We start from the raw sequence: 13609 nt of genomic DNA, 5'->3' as shown, positions 1-13609 counted from the left end.
ACTGTATAATTATAAGGGATTTGATTTAGGTCATACCTGAATGGTCTAGTGGTTTTCCCTACTTTCTTCAATTTAAGTCTGAATTTGGCATAAGGAGTTCATGATCTGAGCCACAGGCAGCTCCTGGTCTTGTTTTTGTTGACTGCATAGAGCTTCTCCATCTTTGGCTGCAAAGAACATAATCAATCTGTTTTCAGCGTTGACCATTTGGTGATGTCCATGTGTAGAGTCTTCTCTTGTGTTGTTGGAAGAGGGTGTTTGCTTTGACCAGTGCATATTCTTGGCAAAACTCTATTAGTCTTTGCCCTGCTTCATTCTGTATTCCAAGGCCAAATTTGCCTGTTACTCCAGGTGTTTCTTGACTTCCTACTTTTGCATTCCAGTCCCTTATAATGAAAAGGACATCTTTTTTGGGTGTTAGTTCTAAAAGGTCTTGTAGGTCTTCATAGAACCATTCAACTTCAACTTCTTTGGCATTACTGGTTGGGACATAGACTTGGATTACTGTGATATTGAATGTTTTGCCTTGGAAACGAACAGAGATCATTCTGTCGTTTTTGGGATTGCATCCAAGTACTGCATTTGGGACTCTTTTGTTGACCATGATGGCTACTCCATTTCTTCTGAGAGATTCCTTCTTGCAGTAGTAGATATAATGGTCATCTGAGTTCGGTTCACCCATTCCAGTCCATTTCAGTTCGCTGATTCCTAGAATGTCGACATTCACTCTTGCCATCTCTTGTTTGACCATTTCCAATTTGCCTTGATTCATGGACCTGACATTCCAGGTTCCTATGCAATATTGCTCTTTACAGCATCGGACCTTGCTTCTATCACCAGTCACATCCACAGCTGGGTATTGTTTTAGCTTTGGCTCCATCCCTTCATTCTTTCTGGAGTTATTTCTCCACTGATCTCCAGTAGCATATTGGGCACCTACTGACCTGGGGAGTTCCTCTTTCAGTATCCTATCATTTTGCCTTTTCATGCTGTTCATGGGGTTCTCAAGGCAAGAATACTGAAGTGGTTTGCCATTCCCTTCTCCAGTGGACCACATTCTGTCAGATCTCTCCACCATGACCCGCCCATCTTGGGTTGCCCCACGGGCATGGCTTAGTTTCATTGAGTTAGACAAGGCTGTGGTCCTAGTGTGATTAGATTGACTAGTTGTCTGTGAGTATGGTTTCAGTGTGTCTGCCCTCTGATGCCCTCTTGCAACACCTACAGTCTTACTTGGGTTTCTCTTACCTTGGGTGTGGGGTATCTCTTCCCGTCTGCTCCAGCAAAGTGCAGCCACTGCTCCTTACCTTGGACGAGGGGTATCTCCTCACCACTGCCTTTCCTGACCTTCAATGTGGGATAGCTCCTCTAGGCCCTCCTGCGCCTGCACAGCCACCACTCCTTGGACGTGGGGTTGGTCCTCCCGGCTGCTGCCCATGGCCTCGGGTGTGGGATAGCTCCTCCCGGCCGCCGCACCTGACCTCGGACTTGGGTAGCTCTTCTCAGCCGTTCCTGCGCCATCGCAGCCTGGCACTCTCGGCCACTGCCCCTGACCTTGGATGTGGGGTAACTCCTCTTGGCCGCCACCCTTCGGGCATGGGGTCCTCCTGGCTTCTGCCCCTGACCTTGGATGTGGGGTAGCTCCTCCTCATTTGTTTAATACATGGTAAAGTCTAAATTAGAAGCAAGGCTGTTAGAAGAGATTTACTTTTCCTGAAATTGTGCTTTGACTTATTACCAAAGAGTCAGGACCCATAAAATCCAGGTCAAGATGTAGAATCCTCAAAATTCCACTAGTTATATACTGTTCTCTCATGACCCTCCCTGTAATAAATCTTTCTCTGCTCCAAATTTTGACATTTCATTTTATTTGGCCTCACTGTGCATCAGGTATGCAAACTTGCACCCAAAAGCAGAAGAGGAGAAAACTAAATCTAAATATTGTTGAGTCAGTCTACCTCTGGATCTTTTTCCCAATTCTTGCATTAAGTCCTTTAACTTCTGGACTTAACCATTTTGTTGTTGTTTGGTCACTAAATCATGTCCAACTCTTTGCAACCCCATGGACTGCAGCATGCTAGGCTTCCCTGTCCTTCACTATCTCTTGGAGTTTGCTCAGACTCGTGTCTGTTGAGTCCGTGATGCCATCCAACCATCTTATCCTCTGTCATCCCTTTCTCTTCCTGCCCTCAAACTTTCTCAGCAGCAGGGTCTTTTCCAATGAATTGGCTCTTTGCATCAGGTGGCCAAAGGATTGGCTCTTCAGTTTTACCATACCCCAAATAGATGGGGAAACAGTGGAAACAGTATCGGACTTTATTTTTCTGGGCTCCAATATCACTGCAGATGGTGACTACAGCCACGAAATTAAAATACACTTACTCCTTGGAAGAAAAGTTATGACCAACCTAGATAGCATATTGAAAGGCAGAGACATTACTTTGCCAACAAAGGTTCGTCTAGTCAAGGCTATGGTTTTTCCAGTGGTCATGTATGGATGTGAGAGTTGGACTGTGAAGAAAGCTGAGCGCCGAATTGGTGCTTTTGAACTGTGGTGTTGGAGAAGACTCTTGAGAGTCCCTTGGACTGCAAGGAGATCCAACCAGTCCATTCTGAAGGAGATCAGCCCTGGGATTTCTTTGGAAGGAATGATGCTAAAGCTGAAACTCCAGTACTTTGGCCACCTCTTGCAAACAGTTGACTCATTGGAAAAGACTCTGATGCTGGGAGGGATTGGGGGCAGGAGGAGAAGGGGATGACAGAGGATGAGATGGCTGGATGGCATCACTGACTCAATGGACATGAGTCTGAGTGAACTCCGGGAGTTGGTGTTGGACAGGGAGGTCTGGCATGCTGCAGTTCATGGGGTCGCAGAATTGGACATGACTGAGTGACTGAACTGATCTGAACCGAACTGATTATTTTACTTTATCTTTAAGGATTTGTTTTCAAATGAATTGTTGAAAAGCAATCCCATGGGTCAAACACAAAGTACCCCAGGAGTAAGAAAACCACTGGCTCATTGAAAGATTCAGGTGAACCAGGTCAGAGTCATCAAGAACACAGCAGGATATGGGCTAGTTGGGGTCAGAGCAACTAATGAGGCACAGAAGACAAGGGAGGATGGGCCTCTTGGGTTAGTGGGAGGAAGAGTGGGATCTTAGGTCATAGCAAAGGAGGAAATGATGTTAAGAAAGGAAAGCCCACTTAGGGATTTTCCTTGGGAAGAAATATCAGATACAAGTGCAAAAAATGTTTTACTGCTGAATGTGGTTCTGAAATACAGGAAAGAAAAGAGACTTGTCAAGTCTAGTTATAAACATGTTAACATCAGCACAGAACTTGAACTGAGACTTAAACATAAGGATGATTTGCCCAGTATCTTACATCTTGCCAGGGAAGAGATGGAAAGAATCCATCTCATCAATTGACATGACTTTATGCAAAATTTGTCTTTTTTTCAACAAGCCAAACTCTTTGTTCCTAATGGCTTAAGTCTCTCCCTGGAGGTACATGTTTTTAATGGCAATGCCTTCTAACTGTATAGAGCTTTACCATCTATAGGACTCTTTCCCATAAGTGACATCACTCATTGCTTAGAAAGTAGTATTAGCCAGATCCCCGAGTAGCTGTTTAGGGCATCATTCTTCAGTTATAAGTCAAGATCCAAGTTCAAGTCCAGAAACTAAGGCTAGTCCACTTAACGTTAGGAGACAGGGCTAAGGGTTTTGAGTTCCAGAAGTTGTGTTTTTGATTCTGCCAAAGGTGAGCATGGTCCAGATGGTATTAGTAGATCATTGAATTTGACCCTGTGATTGTTTTTCTTGCAAATGAACTTTAAATTCCCTGTTACACTGACGGAGACACTCAACATGGCAAAGAGGCCTTAGCTGGGAAAACCTCTGAAATTTGCTAGCAAAGACTATCCCACTTATGAAGTGTTATATTGTTAAGTGAAAGTGTTAATCACTCAGTTGTGTTAGACTCTCCATGATTCCATGGACTGTAACCCACCAGGCTCCTCTGTCCATGGAATTCTCCAGGCAAGAATACTGGGGTGGGTAGCCATTCCCTTCTCCAGGGGATCTTCCTGACCCAGGGATCAAACCCACGTCTTCTGTATTAGGAGGCAGGTTCTTTAGGTGGCTCAGGCGGTAAAGCGTCTGTCTACAATGAGGGAGACCTGGGTTCGATCCCTGGGTCAGGAAGATTCCCCTGGAGAAGGAAATGGCAATCCACTCCAGTACTATTGCCTGGAAAATCCCATGGACAGAGGAGCCTGGTAGGCTACAGTCCATGGGGTCGCAAAGAGTCGGACATGACTGAATGACTTCACTTCACTCTTTACCATCTAAACCATCAGGGAAGCCCATTATATTGTTAAACTGCATTTAATAACATCTGGATGGTTAGGTAGCTACAGCCAAAATAGAGGGCAGAATAGACAGGCACATATTAGAATCTTTATGATGTGATCATTTGGCTCAGAGCTTGAGATTTTAGAGTTAGACTTCTCGAATTTGAATCCCAAATCTATCACTTAGCTGTTGTGTGTACTTGGGCAAATGACTACCTTTGTGTCTGTTTTCTCATTAAAATAACAGGCATAATAATAGTATTTCCTCTGTGGCTTGTTGAAATGATCAGTGTAAAATCATGTGAAACAATTAGTACAATGCCTGGTGCAAAGCGAGTGCTCTTCACTGCTTGTGCTTACAGGTATACCTCATATTATTGCCCTTTGATTTAATCCATTACATTAAATTGTGTCTTTTACAAATACAGGTTTGTGGAAACCCTTTGTCCAGGAAGTCTATTGCTGCCATTTTTCCAACAGCATTTGCTCACTTCTTGTCTCTGTGACACATTTTGATAAATCCAGCAATATTTCAAACCTTCTACTAGCAAAAAGATTATGTAAAATTATCTTACTTTGCAGACTACATGATCATCTATTTAGAAAATATAATGGAATATGAGGGCTTCCCTGGTAGCTCATCGGTTAAGAATCTGCCTGCCAATGCAGGAGACATGGATTTGATCCCTGGGTCAGGAAGATATCCCAGAGAAGGAAATGGCAACCCACTCCTGTATTCTTGCCTGGGAAATCCCATGGACAGAGGAGTCTGGTGGGCTACAGTCCATGGGGTTGCAAACGAGTTGAATACAACTTAGTAACTAAACAACAACAACTAAACGACAATGGAATACAGAAAAAAGCTTTTAATACTCTTATGTGAGTTTAACAAGCTTGTAAGACATACGATGAACATACAACATTTGACTGTATTTCTGTAAACTAGCAATGAAAAACGGGAAATTAAAAAAAACAAAACCCGCCAAAATATGAAATACTCTGGTGGCTCAGACATTAAAGAATCTGCCTACAATGCAGGAGACCTGGGTTCAATCCCTGGGTTGGGAAGAGCCTTTGAAGGAGGGCATGGTAACTCACTCCAGTATTTTTGCCTGGAGAATCCCCATGAACAAAGGAGCCTGGCAGGCTACAATGCAGGAGATGCAGAGTTGAGCCCTGGGTGGGGACGATCTCCTGGAGAAGAAAAGGTCACAAAGAGTCAGATGTGACTGAGTGACTAAGCACATTTCTTGGGGTCAATATGACAGAAGATGGGAGAGACACATACAACGGAAACTAAAACACTGCTGAGAGACATTTAATAAGATCTAAATACACTGAAAGTGATAGTCTAAAAAGAAAAGATTATGACTCACTGAACACTTAGATGATGGTTAGGAGTTTTTAGCAATGAAATGTTTTTTTAATTAAGAAGTATACATTTTTTTAGACTATGATATTATCCACTAGCAGACTACCATATAGTGTAAACATAACTTTTATATACACTGGGAAACCAACAAATTGGTGTGATCCCTTTTTTGTGTGTGGTATTTGCTTTATTGTGGTGGTTTGGAATCCAGCCTGCAGGATTGCCAAGGTATGTCTACGTTCATTATTCATGATGTTGAACAAACACTTTACCCCTTTCTGCATATGCAAAGGATTCAGTGGCCTAGGATATTCTTCAACTTCAGCAGGCGCCTGAGTCATCTGGAGGATTGCTAAAGCACAGAAGTCCCAGAATTTCTGATTCACTGGGTCCAGGATGCAACTTAAGGTTTTCTATTTCTAGCAGTTCCCAGGTAATGCCTATTCTGCTAGCTCACCAACCTCCCACCCCTGCCCCCCGTCTATAAAGCAGAATCTCTGGGACTTCCCTGGTGGTCCCCTGGTTAGGACTCTGTGCTTCCACTGCTGGGGGCCTGGATTGATCCCTGTCAGGGAACTAAGATCTCACAAATCAAGTGGTACAACCAAACCGAAGCTGGCTTTAGCATTTCTTTTTTCAAATATTTATTTAGTTATTTGGCTGTGTCAGGTCTTAGTTCAGCATGCAGATCTTCAGCCTTCATTGCAGCATGCTGGATGTTTAGTTGCTACATGTGGAATCTAATTCCCTGACCAGGGATGGAACCCGGGCCCCCTGAATTGGGACTACAGAGTCTTTAGCCACTGAACCACCAGGGAAGTCTCTCTGGCTTTAGTGTTGTTGTTAAGCTCCTTGTGTTTCTGCTGTGCTACCAAAGTTGAAAACCACTAACAAAGGCTATCTTGGTTAATGATAGAGAAATATTTTATTTGGCTAATCCAAATAATGGCTTGATTTTTGGTTGTAAAGGTAGGGTTTGGCATTAAAACACTATTTTGTTAGGTAGAAAGGAGCAAGTTTGAAAAGACAACTTGAGGATAGAAAGAGGCAGATATGCAGTATTTATAAATTAACAGAGCAACACAAGTTAGACTTGGAGCAGAAGATACATTTATTAATTCCCCTGGGAATTGTAGGTGTATAAAATGTAATTGCCTGCATCTCTCTGAGAGCTTACGGCAACTTTCCTTTTGGAAATTGTACTTTGTGTTCCCATCTCTACATTTTGGATTGTAGAGCTTGATTAAACAGTAAAAGCTAATTTCCATCTACAACTTTATCTTGTCTATTTACACATACAACTATTTTTTGCATCATTACAGTTCCTATTTCACTTTGTCCTTTGGGTAGAATCTTTTTCTTTCTCCAAAGTATATTTTAATACTATGAGAAAGTGAAAGTTGCTCAGCTGTGTCTGACTCTTTGTGACCCCATGGACTGCCAGGCTCCCCTGTCCATGGGATTCTCCAGGCAAGGATACTGGAATGGGTAGCCCTTCCCTTCTCCAGGGGATCTTCCCAACCAAGGGATCAAATTCAGGTCTTCTGCATTGCAGGTGGTTTCTTTACAGTCTGAGCTACCAGGGAAGCCTACTATGAAAAAATACTTATGATATAATACTACATGTGGGAAAACTCCCCTCAAATTTGTAAAATATTTGAGTGAATATAAAGCTTTTTATTAACTTCATATTCTATTTTTAAATAAACCTTTATTACTTTTTATCATTAGGAAATAAAATTATTTAGCTGTTGAAAATGAGTCAAGGTTAAGGTTTATTACTTTTTTAAAATTAAAAAGCAGAAGAAACAGGTCAGTAAGAACACATAACTAATGAAACTTCCATTAGAGTTTAATTCCAAGTGGGATTCCACACTCCGAGTTGAGGTTTTAGAAAATAGACCTGCATCGATTGGTTTTACTGAAAATGGTGATAACATAGTTCTCAACCTGTGGGGCTCTATCTTGGGGGAAAAAAAAACAAAAAACAAATGCAAGTTATGTGAGCTTTGCTGCAGAAATCAGTGCATTATTTACAGGTAGATGGTAATTTTTGTTTTCTTTCTTAAATGGCATTTGTAGATTCTGCTGTCATTTGCACTCAGGTGGGTCTTTTTTATAGAATAATGTAGGATAGACACACTTTGACATGTACTTTCTGTAAGTGCACAGCTTCCTGGCCACACAAGCTCGGAGAGTCTCAGTGTGGGCTTCCTGAATCAGTGTTAGTGATCATGGAGGTACCTGTTAGGAGTATCTCAGATTCCACCCTTGTTCTCATGAGTCAAAAACCAGGGGCATGTGGGCGAGAAATCTGATTTCAGCTTGTCCTTCAGGGGACTCTGATTCCTGCTGAAGCCTGAGAGCCTCTACTCCAATTGATGGTTCTGGTATTTGTTCTGCAGTTGTGTGCAGAGAGCTCCACTGGATGTGCTCTCAAACTGCAGTATCAGGGTCTTCCCGGGTGGTCCAGTGGTTAAGAATCCACCTTACAATACAGAGGACATAGGTTCAATCCCTGGCCTGGGAACTGAGATCCCGCATGCCGTGGAGCAACTAAGCCAGTGTGCCACAACTACTGAAGCCCACGAGGTCTGAAGCCATGCGACACAACTAGAGGGAATCTGTTCACTGCATGATGCCACGAAGATCCTATGTGCTGCAACTAAGACTCAATGCAGCCAAAGAAATTAATATATTTTTAAAAAGGTAGTGCTGTTTGCAGCCATAGCTGGCTGGTTTGCTTTAATGCAGCAGCTATCCCAGTGCTGGCAGCCACCATGATTATGGGTCTAACTGCTGCCTCCGTAACATAGCGGGCCCATGTAAAACCATTGTGCACTCCTGGGGCACCCACAGGAGCTCAAGCCAGTGCCCCAGGACAACATCTGTCTTGGCTAGCCGGGCAGCAGAAACGATGGCAGCCATGGCGGGTAGGTGTGCTAATGGTGCCCAGTGGCCCTAAGCCTGTCCTTGAGATCTACTGCCAGGCCATCTGTGACCTTGTCCTGGATGGGACAGTTCCATCCCCAGTGATTCTTAAAGTGTAGTCCAAGATCGTTTACCATAGACTCTCCTAGAATGCTTGGTTACAGACTACAAAGATAGAAACCAGACATCTTTATTTTGTAATAAGCTTGCTAGAAGAATCAGAGGCTATGCTGAATATCATCTTTAAGGGTGAAGGAGCTGGATTGCTATATTAAATGTTTCTTGTTTTTAAAGAAAGTGATTGTACTCCTAGTTAGTACATTAGTACATTCTCAGAGGATTCCAAACCACTTAGAGAGTTTCCTTGACTCGGACTTTGAATGTACCATTCTGTAATTTTCATCTCTTAAAACAAACACTTATAAAACTCTTATCTGAGTCTAAAAATGACCTCATACAGTAGTTAGGAACATAATTCATGCAATTATATTTTGTGTATTATTATTGTTCTTTCACATATTCAGAACATTACATGCTTTCAAAACAGGATTGCACTACACCAGAAAGTGCTACTTCTTTGTCTTTCTAATGGAAATGAGTAGAAATACTTAAATCCTGTATATATTAAATCATGCAGTGTTTTAATTCAAAAGTTTATCTATCTGGTAAGCCAGACTTTTCCTCTTGCTTTTTGTAAGAGTTTTGTGGCTTGTCATTTGGTATTCCATTTTGAGAATGTCTTTCTCTTATCAAAATATTCTTAAACCACTAAAGAAATGAAGTGGCATAATTGGTTAAAAAAAAAAAATCTCAGGTTCACTGCAGTAGACTAGCCTATAAGTGCCATAAAGGCAACAATTATATATGAATTAGTTACTCCTCATCTTTCTTGTACCTAACACAGGTCCTAGGATACAGTAGTGCTCCCATGAAAGAGTAAATGCAGAATGTGCAAAGAAATAAAGAACAGCTGAATGAATGAAAAACAGGTGAATAAACTCAAGGGACAACAAATCTTTGGGCATTTGGTTAATACAGAGAATCCTTAAAGATTTGAGCTATTGTTTCAGCTGAAGTCTCATCTTAATTAGAATTCTCTCCATTGCAGGGACAGAAGATGTCCTGAATGAATATTCATGTGCAGATGTATAAATTATCTATCACAAATTATTACGCTAAGGCTAGTTTTTCCTCTTTCTCACTTTCAAGAGATGTGTGAATTATGCCCATCCCAACGCTATTCGCTATGAGTGACAAGGGAGACAGAAAATCAGGATATTGAAACAAATACTAACCCAATAGAAATATACTTAGAAAAGGAAATCCTCTGGAAAAATAGGTGAATTCCAAAGGAAGGTATACATGATTATTTGAAGGTTATGGGGTGTTTGGGATTATTCACTTCACTGCATTTCTTATTATACAGTGTGAAAATTGAGACTTGCTGGGCAGTTTATGGTATGGAATGATATGGCTAAGAAATCTGAGAGCGTTTTTGAAAAGAGGTTCAATTCTTTGACAAAAGCGGAGAGTCTCTTTTGCTCTAAACTTAACATATATTTTTCTAAATATACGTTTTCTAATCTGTGCAGAAAAATTTTTTTGCCTACTTTTGTGGTTCTGCAAAATAGCAGCACTTCCCCTCACCCCCACCCCTCATTGATGAAAATCCTTTACCTTGGATCTAGCTACTGGCCTATTAAAAGGTACCCAATGACCCTTTCTTGGGGCTGGTCAGAACAAAGGAAAGATACAGGTGAGACTGAGTTTCCATCTCTGGTTTGATCTGTCTGCCCAGGCCTGTGGGGCCTGGAATCTGTCTGGTGGCAGAGATGAATGGAACAGGAGGAACAAACTCATCAGATTCAGCAATGACTGGGTACCAAGTTTCCCAAGCCACCAGGCACCTTGGAAGAATAACAAATGATAGAATTAGCCATAGTGTCACACTCCCGCAGAATAAACATAAAAAATAAGATGTTGTCATTTTTTCTATGGCCACAATAGAGCTATACAAGTGTACACCCACACACTCATTTTTTTTTCAAAGTAATACACATAGGAAGCTTAAAATCATATAACACTAAAGAAAAGAAAGAAAGTAAAGTTGCTCAGTCATGTCCGACTCTTTGTGATCCCATGGACTGTAGCCTACCAGACTCCTCCAGAGTACTGGAGTGGGTTGCCATTTCCTTCTCCAGGGGATCTTCCTGACCCAGCGATCGAACCCTGGTCTCCTGCATTGCAGGAAGACGCTTAATCGTCTGGGCCGCCAGGTGCAAAACATCCGCAGTTATTTGTCTTATTCCTTTCCAATCCTTAGCCCTTCTCTCCAGAATCAGCCTCTTTCAAAGTACTTTGTTGTCATTGTTTAGTCACTCAGTCATGTCTGACATTTGCGACCCTATGGACTGTTGCCTGCAAGGCTCCTCTGTCCATGGGATTTTCCAGGTAAGAATACTGGATGAGGTTGCCGTTTCCTTCTCCAGGGGATCTTCCCAATCTAGGAATTGAACCTGCATCTCCTGCTTTGGCAGGTGGATTCTTTACCACTGAGCCACCAGGGAAGCCCTTTCAAAGTAATCAGCCATTTCTTTTGATTGTTATCCTTTATATTTCAACAAATATGCTTACACTGATGTTTCTTTAAATTTAGATAGAATCCATTTACTTGCCCTTGCTGGTTATCACAGCACCTATTTTGCAACCCCTACTAAGCTTCCACTAACCAGCACAAATTGTGGCTGAAATAATGACCTTGTAAATATCATTCCGCACTGAGCCAAGCACGAGCATGTTTTATTTATTGTACAACTGTTTCTTTCCTCCTGGAATTAATAATTGCCTTGTCTTTTAAGTTTGTTTACTTTCTATGTATCTAAGGTTATTTTGTTTTTCCAAACCCTCCAATTATCTCTAACAGTTGAAAAATAATTTATTTCCCAAATACGTGCAAATATCCATTTTTTCATGTGTTTCTATGAAAAACCACTTCATACATCTCTCTCTAGCTGCTACAGTCTGAACTTGTTCTCCAGGCTTTTTGCATACTGTTGTCTTGGGTTTTCCACTTGCCAGTTTCTTTGTTGTTGTTGTTGTTTTGGCTGCCCAGGATCTTTGTTGCTGTGTGCAGGCTAGTTGCCCTGTGGCATGTGGGATCTTTGTTCCCCGACCTGGGATTGAAACTGCGTCTCCTGCTTTGGAAGGAGAACTCTCGACAAATGGACCACCAGGAAAGTCTTGGTTCTTGTGTTTACTCACCTGTGTATGGCATTTTGGACTTGTCCATTTCCGGTTTTATCCCTTAGATTTTTCAGCCATCCTCTAACCTTGTTACTGAAAGTGGGGGTCACTGACCTACAGCAGCAGCATCCCCTGAAAGTCTGGTAGAAATGCAGAAGCTCAGGCCCCACCTACAACAATTTCAGTTTAACAGATCCCTGGGGATTTGCGTACGCATTACAATTTTCAAATCATTTCTCTAAACATGAGTAAATATTTAGGCTGGATATAGCATTCTGGTTTGGAAATAATTTTCCCTGAGAATTACTATCTTCTAGAATCCCAGACTGCTTGTGAAAAAATCCGTCAATGTCCTTTATCTTTGGTGTGGTCAATCTTTTATTTTCTCATTAAACTTTCTTTTTGCCCCATTGTTCTGAAATCTCAGAATAACATTCATATGTTTGTGTGTGCGTGGGTATGTGTCAGAGAGAGAGAGAGATTTAACATTTTGGACACTCGCAAGCATCTGTCAGTTCTGAGAGAGTTTTCATATTATTTCTTTGGTAACTTTCTCCACTCTGCTTGCATTCCAAGTTGGATGGTGGTCTTCCTATACCTGTCCTTGTTATTGTTGCTGTTTAGTAGCTCAGTTGTGTGCAACACTTTTGAGACTCTGTGGACTGTAGCTCACCAGGTTCCTCTGTCCATGGGATTTTCCAAGCAAGAATATTGGAGTGGTTTGCCATTTCCTTCTTTAGGGGATCTTCCTGGCCCAGGGATCGAACCTGTGTCTCCTGCATTGACAAGCGTGTTCTTTACCACTGAGTCTCCTGGAAAGCCCCCACCTATCTTTAGTTTATCCTCAATTTTAGTATCTTTCTTTCTCCTCTTCTTTTTTAGTTTGGTTTACTTTCTGGGAGATTTCCTTAATTTTATCTACCAAACTTTTGGTTATTAGTTTGCTATAGTTATATTTAATGTTGTTATTATTTTTCAGTTGCCAATTTAATTTAATTTAATATTCAGTCACCAATTTATTTAATATACAACTATTTTTTGTTTGATTACTTCACTTTGTAGCACTCTGTTCTTTTAATATTTTGATGAATTCAGTGACTTGTTTGTTCTAAAAAAGTATTAATCGTAATGTTTTAAAGGATATTTTGTGCTCTATGTATTGCTTTTCTTTTCCAAATCTCCATTTCCTGTTTGCTTTTTCTTTCATATCAGTGGTATTTCAAAAATCTTAAGTCTGATTATTCATGTTTGTTCTTGTTGAAGGATAAGGGCATAAAAAGCTGGTTGGAATTCTGCGTGGAACTCAAGAATTTCTTTTTGGTTCTGAGTAGCACTTACGGACAATGAAGTCATAAGTTATCCTCTTCATTAGGGGATCCTTCAGTATCAGAGTATGGAGGGAGATTTTTGCTCTGAGCTATTATTCTATCTCCAGAGAATCTCCTAATCTTTTACATGCAGGGAGAATGTGTATACATTCCTAGAAGAATTCTGAAAGCAAGACACGGAAAGGACAGTGACGTCTTCTCTGTGTTTATTTTTCAATTAGTCTCTCATTTTGGGCCTCTTAGGTTGCTCCTGCTATCTTCTGTGTTGATATACAAAAGAGCTTCTTTCCATTTCTGTTTCTCTAGAGAATGATTGGCCCTGCATCTGGGTGGGGATAGGGTTGAGGAGATTCACCCAGATGCCTAGCACCTGGGGAC

This window comes from Bos taurus, chromosome 29 (assembly GCF_002263795.3).
Source record: "Bos taurus isolate L1 Dominette 01449 registration number 42190680 breed Hereford chromosome 29, ARS-UCD2.0, whole genome shotgun sequence".
Taxonomy (NCBI): domain Eukaryota; kingdom Metazoa; phylum Chordata; class Mammalia; order Artiodactyla; family Bovidae; genus Bos; species Bos taurus.
This window is presented reverse-complemented; position numbering follows the sequence as displayed.